Raw genomic sequence first — 10,310 nt, 5'->3', positions numbered from 1 at the left:
TTTGAAAGTTGGTAGTTTATTGAATTTGAATTGAGGAATGATCAACCTTGCTTCACTTCTAAGTTTACCACCAATTTCCAAATTTATTTCCACACCCTTTACCCTAGCCTAAACGTTTCAATCCTTTTAAGACCTTTTGACCTTAGTGAGGTTTAGTTACTACCGATGGAGGGTAATCAAGCCAAGCCTATTGAGCGAGCTATCAATGCCAAGATGTCGGGTAGCCTAAATGTTTTTCATTGATTATTTCTTCCAATTCCTTCAAGGAATCTCGAGATATCACCTTAAAAGTGGATGCAAAACTAGTGAGGATGCGGGAGTTTGGTTGGAGATAAGGAGGAGTGTAAGTCCCTTTAAGTTCTCTACCCTTTGCATGCTTTATGTGTGCATCAACCTTAGCTATTCTTTTGCTTGGCTACCTTTAATGTCTAGAAAGGTTTGTATTCTTGTGCATTTAGCCCATTGTTTGTGTTTGGTTTGAAATATCAAAACTCGAGTTTTCTTGATTTCACCTTTGCCTTGAATGTTATGTGTTGCCAAGAGTTGTGGGTTAAACCTCTTAGGAAACCCTCACGAGAGCTTACTCGTCCTCTTTGGCGACATAGGGGTTTAAAGGGCTTGATGCATACGCTAAATGCATCCGTGATTCCTACGACAGTGAGTTAGTGTACATTCTTTCTCTTTATTTCTATTTTGTTTCTTTTGCTTTAAATAATTCCATCTTGTTCTCTTTTGCCTTAGCTTTGCTCGAGGACGAGCAAAGGTTTAGCTTGGGGGAATTTGATGAGTGACATTTATGTCACTCTTAGGGAGTAGTTTTAGAGTCATTTTCGTGTTTATTTTATCTTATTTTCCCTTTCTTTCTCTTGTTTTCTTTTTAATAAAGTTTCTTGTTTATTCGGTAATTTTGGAGCGTTTTAGTTTAGTTTCTTTATTTTATTAGCTTTAGTTTATTTTCGTATTTTATTTTATTTTATTTGCTTGTATAGTTTTTGTTTATTTTTTTTATTTATTAGTTTAGTTTTATGTCTCTTATTTTCTATTTTTATTTTATTTATTTTATTTTATTTGTCGTGGTTTTGTTTTATTTCGTCCTTTGTTTATTTTCATTTTATTTTATTTTATTCTTTGTCCCAATTCTCTCCTCAATCTTGCTCGTGTTTGTAGGTGTGTTCGGGTTGACGCTCGATTTCCATGTTCAAATCAAGTTCGAAGTCCGAGGTTCGAGGCACAAATTTTGAGCCAAGCAAACTGTGTTGTGCTACCTTGTTGCTGCCCCTTAACCTTCACCCCACCTCCCTTATCCTCCACCACATCAACCACAGCAGCCCCTCACCGCACATCCCCTGCTTCACCCCGCAAACACCACACACACCTGCTCAACCAACACCAACAACAACACAAGCATTTCGCTGCCCCTGCCTCACTCCCAGCCACCTAGCACCGCACATCCCCTGCTTCACCCCGCATCACCACCACAACACAAACCATCCCCTGCTCAACCAAATGCGCAGCCACATCAACCAATACACCACCAATTTCACACCTGACCCGCAACTACTCAAACCAACCATCTGACCACCAACTGCAACCCCGCAGCAGCCACGCAATCCCCAACACCAACGCAACCCAGCCACCGCAATCAACCTCCCTCAAGCTTTTACAGAAGCCCGCAATTCACCTCACAACAGCCTGCTTTACACCCGCAATCAGCCGCACCTAAACCAGCAACAATTAAGCAACTAATTCGCACAAGCAATTCGGCCCTCAATTAAGCAAATCAGAACAAATTGCAAATTAATCAAGTTCGAGCAAACCCATTAAGAAGTTCGGCCGAACGTAGAGTCAGAGACTTTGGGGGCTTTGTTATTCGAAGGGGAGTGGTCGAACATACCCTTGGTTCGACCGAACCAACCCCGTAGTTCGGTCGAACCCACCACCGGTTCGATCGAACCATTCCACGAGCTTCGCACGTGATTGTTAATGAAGACCAACGGCCTTGATTGATGCTCATAATAGGCGTTGATGATGCGATTGGTGGTGATAGCCGTTCATTTGGTGCTTGAGTGAAATCGGAGGGTGGTGATGCAATGAAGATAATTGATGGTGGAGCTTGGTGAAGTATGGTGCAGGGGATTATTTCCCATTAGAGAGCAGCCATGAATTGGGAAGAAGGGGAAATCGGGGGTAGCTGATAGAATTGATGGGTTTTGGTTTTCTTTTTCTTTTTCTTTTATTTTTATTTTCTTTTCCTTTTCCTTTTCTTATTTCTTTTCTCTTTTGTTTTCTTTTCTATTTTTATTTCCTTTTTATTTTCCTTTTCTTTCATTATTTTATTTTCCTTCTTTTATTTTTCTATTTTTCCTAGTTTTATTAGCTTAGTATAAATACCCAATTTTGGGGTAATTAGAAAAAAAAGGGAACAACTATCTATTCTTCTCTCTAATTAGTTTTAGGTTAGGTTAGGATTAGTCTTCTTTGGTAGAAAGAGAAAGTGAGGTTTTCTTCATTAATGAACTTGGATTTTGAAGAAGGAGCTTGTTCAATCTTTTGTAGACCTTCATCTTCAATTAATGAGCAATTTCTTACTCTCTCTCCTCTATTTTTATTTGTTTATTTTGATTATTATTTTAGTTGTTGGTATTGCTTGTTGATCATGTTGATTCTTGATTATTTGTTGATTAATCTTGTTATTATCATGATTAGTGAGTAATTTCCCCATTAAGGGGATGGTTGTGGTGTAGTTGGACCTTGAGCATGTTCTAGGGTTTAGAATTGATTTATTTGTGATTAAAGTCTTTATATGCTTGATATTCTTTAATCTTCTTGCAAGTGCACATTGTTGGTTGATTAAAGGTGAATCTTTGCTAACAAGAAACGGAAGTTGACTTAGTTAAGGTTCATTACTATCGATTGTTATTTAATAGTACCTCCTAGTATATGGTTCTAATGTGGAAACATAGAGGCTATGTTAGGAGAAGCCAATTGACCCCGGAAGGCGGCTAGATTGGATTCTTAATTTCGATATTCGAGCATGTTTAGTTCATAATTAATTCAATTTCTATGCCTTTGTTTATGTTCAAGTGAATGCTATACCTAAACCATTTCCCTTAATGTTTTATTTCTTGTTTTAGCATTTTTAGACTTTAGTTTATTTATCCCCTATTCCGGACTAGCTTAATTGTTGATAACATTTGGCGGTGTCTACCGTTCTCTGTGGTTCGACCCTTATGCTTGCCTTATACTCGTATTAGGTTTGTTTAGGTTGTATAAATTGTATTTGATCTAGGGATAGACAATTGACGACGCGTTTATTCCCTTGTCAACCAAATAGGAAGGAATATACATTCATAAATAGAAATCTACTAATGACTTTTATGTTCAATAACATAAATATTACGAAGTATATTTTTCAAATAATATAAAAATTGTGCGATGCATCATTAGGATCTAAAAACCAGAGTATTTTGACTTTCATAAACAAGATTTGACTCTATATTTGTTTGATACTCCATAAAAAGAGTAGTATAAGTTAAGAGGATTATTGGTTGTTGAGTCTATGCTTTAACTTTATTTTTTCAATATTAAAGTTAAGATTTTAGAAATCTGAAAATTATATTATTTTTTTTTTTTTTTTTCATTTGCAAAAGCTACATATTTAGTACACGCATATATCTTGTAACTTTACACATCAAAAATTCATATATTGGACCTTAAGTTGAAATCTGATTTATTTAGATATCAAAAAAAAAAAAAAAGTCATGTTGCGATATCATAGAGCTGATCCAACCATCCCGGCCCGATCCGATCCGACTTGATTTTGGACGGGTTTTGGGCAGCATTTCCACCCTGGCCCGAGAAATGGGTAGCTTTTTTATGCCTCGGCCTGAACCCGACCCGGCCCGGCCCGCCATTGATCAGGTCTATGTTATCATGACAATAACAAGATTAATACAGCATGACAATTGAGTTGTGAATGCTAAGCTTTAATTGAACAAGTTATAAAATTACAAAACAATAAAGTTTTGAAACGAAAAACTTTCAATTTTATTCATACATTTCCCGTAAGAAATGTGTAAATTTTAGCATCCATAGAAACAAAGCAACAATATTCATAACATTATTTGTATGGATTAGTTTTAGGCCCCTTTTGCAAACTCTGGGTTAGTCTCCTTCATCTTCTCATTACAAAAGACCAAAATACCATGCGCCTCTTCTAAAGACAGATCTTCCATTTTCATTATCCCTCGTATGAGTTAAGTGCACAAGATTTCTGTCTTGACTCTCACAAGATCGCTCATAAGGTTTTCAACGTTAGTGTTTGCCTCAGACATAGTTGTTGTGAATTAGAGCGTTTGTAAGAAGGATGTGATTTGAGATTCACTTAAATATATTAGTCTATTTTATAGAGGTTCAAATGTTCAATTAATGTTAGGAAACTATTTGAATTTTTATATTATCATGAAATTTTCAATGTAATAAATGTAAATAAAGTAACTGTTGTAAAATTTCCCTAAATTGCTCAACATTATGTTGGAAAAATATCATTATGGATTTCTTACCAAAATTTAAATGTCATCAGTTAACAAATAACGTGTAAGACTACATACCTTTTTCCATATATTGATGTAACACAATTATGTATACGGATTAAAACTTATTTTTCCTATAATATGTTAAAAGGGAAGAAAAAAAATTGTTAGTCTCCCCATCCTTTTTTTTTTTCTCTGCCATGTCTAAACCTTAAGGTTTTTTGTTACAGGGATTTTTTTTTTTTTGTCCTATGGGAGAGTTACAATACCAAAACTGGTTTAAGTATGGAACATCGGGTGTTATATGGACTCCAATATTGATGTTAATTCTATGTTATTGTTGATCACCATATCGCCTTGGTTTAAGTATGGAACATCGGGTATTGTATGGACTCTAGGGAGTGCTTAAGGGATGCATGGTGTGATTATGAGAATAGGTTTAAGGCTTAGAATGTGTGTGTGTGTGAGAGAGAGAGAGATGAGAACGTGTGTTGGTTCATAAGAAAGAAAGAGAGAATTATTTGATTCCCCAAAACTAATGAAATCAGCTTCGTACTTATAGAGAAAATATGAAGGGTGAGGTACGGAACCCTAGAATGAAAGGCGCCGTGGAACAAAACACTTAAAATTGTCGTGTCACGGCAATATTGCGTATTACGGTATTTCTACCTTGTCGCAGTATTTTTTCAGTTTCACGCGTTTTCAAAACTTCAATAACTTTTGATCTGTAACTCAAAATAATGTATATAATATATTGTAACACCCCCAAATCTCCCTCCACGGAAATAGTAGTATAATACATATAATTATACCGTAGAGATAGACTTGGGCGTAATACCGCCGCGTGATTACGCAAGGCTACTCAAAGTACTTAACTCAACAACAAAACTTGCAGCGGAAACTCAATTTTCTTTTATTAATACTTATAAAAATAGTAACATTGTTATGAGTACTAAAAAATAAAGACAAGACCAACATTCCTAAACTAGGTGAAGCAAATCCCTGGACTCCCATATGCTCATTCATGATTCCACCTGAAAATAGTCAACACTGCTTACCATTACGGTAAACAGGGCGAACCAAAACAAATAAGAAATATGGATTAGCAAAATATGCTAAGTACGATAAGTGCAAGATAGTGTAAACTCAATTTATTTGCAAACATGCTTTTAAAACCAGTTCCAATAATTAATCCAATAAATTCAAAACTCATTATTCCAAAAACGATTCCAATGATTCAATATTCAAAATAATAGTTAAAACCAATTCTTTTATTAAGAATCAATTCCTTTTAATCCAATTCCTCATCCAAGTGTGCACACCCCCTAAGCTAGTCTCCTTATATTACAAGGCTATTCTTGAGGAAAGACCCGGTCATACAAAGTCCAAGGCCTTATCAATAAACCAAATCCGCATAGTGGGATTACTAACATGCTTATAAAGCATTAATAAATAATTCAATGGTTCAATAAATCCTTTTAATATCCAATAGTTTCCAATATTATTTAAACACGATAAGTAATCCAAACCATTCAAAACATGATTTAAAAATCAATCATTCAAATACTTTTATTAAAATAAATACCTTCAAACATAATTTATTTCAAAATCAATTTAATTCAATCACCAATCAAATCATGTAAAACATGTTATTCAAACCAATTACTTTCAAAGGTATTTAGCCACCTAAACGTACCTTGATCCTTCACACAAAAGAACCTCAAGAACCTTGATTAAACACACCCTACAAATAAATATAACCTTAATCAATATAAGGTTAACAAATAATTAAATTAAAACCTCCCAACTATATGTACATGAACCTTTCAACATAAACATTATTAAAAAAAAATCTGATTTTATATAATTAAAACTACTCATAATAATTATTTATAAATCCCCCATAATAATAATAATAATAATAATAATAATAATAATAATAATAATAATAATAATAATAATAATAATAGTTGAATAAGAGAAGAGAATAAGAAAAGATAAGAAACCAAGGAAAAGAGAAGAATTGGATTTGCGTTGGAAAGAATAGGAAGAACTTGCAGAGGCTATAACTCCTTTGATATAACTCCGAATTGTGTGATTCTTGAGCCTAATCTCAAGAATTTTTCGAGAGGAACAATATTTTGTGAAACGTCAATACCCCAAAACTGACCAGAAGTGCCCGAAAATTGGCTTCAAATATAAACGGGATGATTTGTGTAAAAAGAGGAGACGAAAAGTAGAGAATTGGTGTGAATAAGTGGGAAGAATTAAGGGTCTATTTATAGTGTTGAGGGTGTAGAAAGGATAGAGCTTAAGGTGTGATATGATTACTAGAAAATGTGATAAGTTTTTGGGGTTGTTAAGGTATTTGAATCAAATTAAGTCTAGATTAATAGTTGGGTTAAAAGATAAGAAAATTTAAATGGATATACATATAGTTGGGAGAAGAAAGATAGGAACAATTTCCTCAAAAAAAAAAAAAAAAAGAAAGATAGGAACAAAATGAGATAATGAAGAAGAGAATTAGAGGTTAATTTAAAATATAATAATTAACAAACTAAAGTGATACAATCACTCTTCAAAACATGATCAAATCACGTTTCACAATTATTATTATTATTAGTATTTTAATATAAAAACGAAAAATAATAATAAAATAATTGAATAAATAAATATTTTAGATGATATAAAATTAGTTAAATACATTATATTAGATATTTCTCTTGAAATAGTTAGTATAATAAAATATAGACTGACCTTAGAAAAAAATAATTAAACCTATATTATTAATTTAGAAATCCGAAAATAATTAATTATTCAAATGATTAAATACTTATATTTGGCGCCAAAATTCAAATATTATTTTGGCTCCAAATAATGAATTTACTAAAATACCCTTTTTATAAAATAATTCTTAATTAATTAATTAGAAAATACGTATGAAAATACGAGGTATTATATATATCATTGGAAATATCTTCAAGTATAATTTCCAAACCAATTAGAATCAGGTCAAAATCTTTTATAGTTTTTTAGGATATGGTTGTTTTAGTGAAAGGGTGTTGGTTTTAATTGGGCCGAGTTTAGTGCATGTTTTGCTCATATCTTCTTCATTTTAAATCAAAGTTGGGCTTATAATATATTGTTGGAAAGCTTATTTCAAGGCCTATCCAGCCAAATAATATTTAGATCAAAATTATAGGGCAAAAAAATTAGTTAAGCTCAGTTTTGTGATGTGGAAACGGAAACTGGAAAATAAGTTATGGTTTGGGGAAATGGGTTAAGAATTGAATTGGTTTATGAAATGTACAAGATTTAATATGGATTTAAGCACTCCAAAGATTAAATACTCAACCTGACCAATAATGGCGGTGTAAGGTTGTTCATCATCGGGTTTGGCTTTAGGAAGATATTTTTAGGCGTCTACAATACCCAATCCGTTAAAAATGGTCCCAACCAGTCATGTAACTTGTTATTACAAGTAACCTGACATGTGTAGACCTGTGATCTGTAAAAAAATAAAAATAAAAAAATAATTTTAATAAAAAAGATAATTTTTTATAAAGAAAAAAAAAATATTTACAAATCTACCCATAGCGGCCTTTCCCCGCTGCCTGACTCCCCTGCCCCGTGGCTCCGGCCACCTAGACCCCCCAACCTAAGTGTTAGCACCGGAGTTAGCCCCGCGGCTGATTTCCCTCCTATAAACCACCAGCCCGCCTCTTCCTTTTCAGAGATCTCGTTGTTCTCTTCCCATATTTTTTCCATATTGTCGTAGTCTTCTTCATTAAGTTGTTTGTTGACTTTCGAAGGTCTAACCTTTCGCTCCTTTACTGAAAAGGCGCGTGTAGGGAATATTTCAAGCATCTCACACTTGAGCCCCACTGTGATCATACACTTAAGCATGGTGGCGTCCAAAGGGAAGGAACTTAGAGTAAAAGAGTCGCCAACAAGTTTTAGGAACTTGTAAACCATTCACAGGGTGAAGGTTACACCCCTTCACTATCCATGAGATCGCTAACTCCATAGTGGTCTGAAACCATGACTGGAAGTTTGGGGATGAAGGTACAAATCCAACCTAAAAGAGATTGAACCTGCCCGAATAATAGGTCTCTACTTTATTCTTCTCGTATTCATGTGCGCTTTCTAACTAACATGCAATCATTAGGTTAACCCTAAACCTGTTTATCTATGTTGGTTGAATATTAATGCACAAATAAATCTAATATTGGTGATCACTTAAATTATAATCATAATAGCCTAAATAAGATTATTAATTATCTTATTAAGCGTGATTACAAGTACAAATTCCCTTTAAACATGCATAAAAGGTGTGATCAAGCAATAATAATAAACATCAAGCAACACAATTAATATATAATAATCACAATCATGTTAACAATAAAACATAAGATTAATAGCAAGATCCTAGACATGATACTAACAAGATTAATAACAAACCCTAGCATGTTACTAAAAATTGAAAATCAAAGTTTTATCCCTAACATGATACTAACACAATATTAGAAAAGAAAGAATAGGAAGCATCATATAAACATACATGATATTAGAAATATTAGTTACCCTAAACATGATACTAGGAAGAAATAAAACATCCTAACATGATAAAAGGAATCAACAAAATAATCTAAGTATGAATTCTTTATCAAAAGATCAATAAAGCAATTAAATTACTTACTTCGATGCCTCGTACCTCTTTCGAATAACAAAATACGCATGTTAGTAACTTTAAGGAAAATATTAAATCAAACAATAAAATTAAATAATTGAAACAGAGATTTGGGACCAAACCCTAAAAAATTATCAACCTTGCACGTCTAAGGCGAAGGCAACTTCAAACTTGGCTAGGTGTGTCTAGAACTAATGTATGTGGAATCTTGTGAGAGGGAAGGTTTAGAAAAAGAATAGAGAGAGAGAAAGCTTCTAGCTTTTAGAGAGAGAAAGAATAGAATTATATGATTGTTGATTGAATAAAAACGGGGATATACGACCCCTATTTATAGTTAATAGTTCGGAAACGATAGAAAAGAAACCGAGTCCCATTATTAGCTCAAGGCGACAAGTATTAGCGCCAGGCGACAGACTCTGTTGTTTGGCGTTGGGACAGTTTTTTACGGGTTTTGTTTTTATCATATCTTTTGATCAAGAAGTCTAAATAAGTCATATAATATGTCGTTGGAAAGCTCTTAAAGTCTACTTTTTAACCCAATTAGAACCAGATTAAAATATTTTGTAGATTAAAATATATAGCCAAAATAGTGGAAGGGTGTCAGATTTGGATAAAGTTTCGTATTTCTTTCATATCTTTTTCGTTATAGCTCGGAATTAATATTATAATATATCATTGGAAAGATAATTTCAAGATCTATCCAACCATATAAGATTTGGATAAAAATTATGAGGCATGAAAATAATATCTGAATTTCTTAGAACATCTTTAAATTCGAATAGAATTAGGACTTAAAAAAGGAAAGTTTTAAAAATGGAAAGTTTTTATTCTATTTGAAATTCTTTAATTTTATCTTTTCAAAAAGGATAATTAAGATCTTTTAGAAACTCATAGAAGCTTCTAATTAATCCTAATTAGTTTAGGAATGGGATTAAACCTTTGGACCCTCCACATGATCATTGAGTCGTAGGTAAAATCCGATTTGGGCCCAGTTTAGTATTTTGGCCATAACTTCCTCATTATTCATTGGAATTGGGCTTATAATATATCGTTGGAAAGTTCTTTTCAAGACCCATCCAAATACACTA

This window comes from Chenopodium album, chromosome 2, assembly GCF_948465745.1.
Source record: "Chenopodium album chromosome 2, dcCheAlbu1.1, whole genome shotgun sequence".
Taxonomy (NCBI): Eukaryota; Viridiplantae; Streptophyta; class Magnoliopsida; order Caryophyllales; family Amaranthaceae; genus Chenopodium; species Chenopodium album.
This window is presented reverse-complemented; position numbering follows the sequence as displayed.